Here is a 2,070-nt window from a genome sequence, read left to right on the forward strand (position 1 = left end):
GGCCCTCGGAGAGCCCGACTCGGGCTCCGCGCACCTCCAGCCCTGGGCTCCGAGGCTCGGGCTCTGCAGCTCCCGAGCGCGCCTCTGATTGGCTGGCGGCGCCTGTCTGCCTGCTGCTCTGCTGCCAGTCTCTCCTCCTTCCTCTCGTCTCCGGCTCTCCCCTCCGCTCCCTTCCCTTTCTGCCTCCCTTTTTTTCCGCCCCCCACTCCCCCTCGTCCTACGTACTTCAGGGGCCGCACAAATTCTGCCGCACACAGAACGGACACTCGGCAGCCCCCTCAGCAAGGTCATGTCGAAAGCAATGCAGTTAGTAATAATAAATAAATAAAGATCCGGAACCAACGGCGTCGTCTTGAGCTCCAGAGCTCTTGAAAAATGACGGCCCGGACTCCGTGACAATTTAGACCATCAATTCTGTGCGGGGAAGGGGAGGATGGGGGGGGCGAGAAGAGGTTGGACTGTCAGATGGAGTGGGAGTAGGCATCAGGAGGGGACGAGCATAAGCAGGCTGGGCAGGCGCTGATGTGGCAAGCTGGTAATAAATTTTCCCATTTCCGTGCAAAGTCGTCACAGCCTGCTAAACATTCAACCGCTGGCTCATTCATCAGTGATCCCGAGTCCGGTGGTAGCCGTGAGATTTAGCTTGCGCGATGCCCTTTAATGCCCCACCCCAAAGTACTCAAGGCGTGGAGGGTTTATAGGAGATAGAGTTTCCCCTTGGAGGTCAGCATTTTATTGGTGAAGATGAACAGCGACTGTGATACCTTTCCAGCCCCCCCGGGCTCGTGCCAGGAAAACTAACACACACGAACTTCTCACCTCCTATTACTCCAGAATAAATTAAATCGATTTGTAACGTACATCGCATTTGATAGCAGGGATTTCAGGCCTGATTGGCTGTATTTGAAACTGATGCGAACAGCTGAAACAACTTTAGTACTTTCTCCCAGCACGAAGTCACCAAGGCTCAGGCATTAACATCAAGCATCCCCCTTTAAAACAGTGTAGTAAACAAGTGTGGGAGTTTATCTAAATTAAATGGCTATTGCAAGGGTCCCTTGGCAGACATATTAAGAATTATACAAGACCCTCAATCATTGCAAACACGAAGAGAACATTATGTTTTCTGCTTACTTGCTAAAACTACAACTGCCCAGGTTCAGAGATTTACAAGAACCAAAAGATATGAGCCTGGGGGGCGGGGGTGTGTGTGTGATAGAGTGCAGAGGCTCTTTAAAGGCTGAGAGACAAAGATTCAACTTCTGATCTTGCTTCCTTCTCTGCCTAAATCTTTGCCAGCTTTTTAGCTTTTCTGAGCCTCAGAAAGCTTCTCTTTAAACCCTAAAAGGGAATACTCTCTTCAGAGGATCTATGCAAAGATGCTGTGAAAATTTGTCATTGTTCCTAATCTAACGGAAACTTTCAATAAAGGTTATTTAACTTTAAAAAAATATTTTAGAGAGATTTTTGCTGTAGGTCACATTTGCTCACTTGAGAGACAGAGAGACAGAAAGTGATAAATCACCTCCCTCCCCCTCAGGGAGATGACCTCACTGCAATTCCCTCTCCTCCATTCTTCCCTTGGGATTTTGTTCATGCACACACATGTGCCAGGTGTGAGTTTTAAGCCACCAGGTCTGGGACTGGAACCATGGTCGACTACATGAGAGTCCAGCAATGTAATCCTTACGCCATCTGCTGGTCCCATGGTTACTTAACTTTTGATCATCCCTTTCTTTTCTCCTGCCCTGAGAAATGTTAAAAAAGGTTGAGGAGGTAAAGTAAGTTGTATTCTGTGGTGTGCTGATTAAGGTGCTGAACTTCCACATGGCCAAACACAGTTGAGTCCTGGACCTAGCAACTTGCTTTCCCAATTTCTCCTCTCTCTCTCTCTCTGTCTCTCCCCTGTCAATATTTTTTTCTTTCTTTTTTTTTTTGTAGAGGTTTTTGCCATAGGGCAGGTATGCTCACCAGACAGAGAGACAAACAAAAAGCAAGAAATCACCCCCTAGGGAGATGGCCATGCCACAATCCCTTCTCCTCCATTCTCCTCTTGGGATCTTGGGCACG

This window comes from Tupaia chinensis, unplaced genomic scaffold (genome assembly GCF_000334495.1).
Source record: "Tupaia chinensis unplaced genomic scaffold, TupChi_1.0 Scaffold147218_1, whole genome shotgun sequence".
Classification (NCBI taxonomy): domain Eukaryota; kingdom Metazoa; phylum Chordata; class Mammalia; order Scandentia; family Tupaiidae; genus Tupaia; species Tupaia belangeri.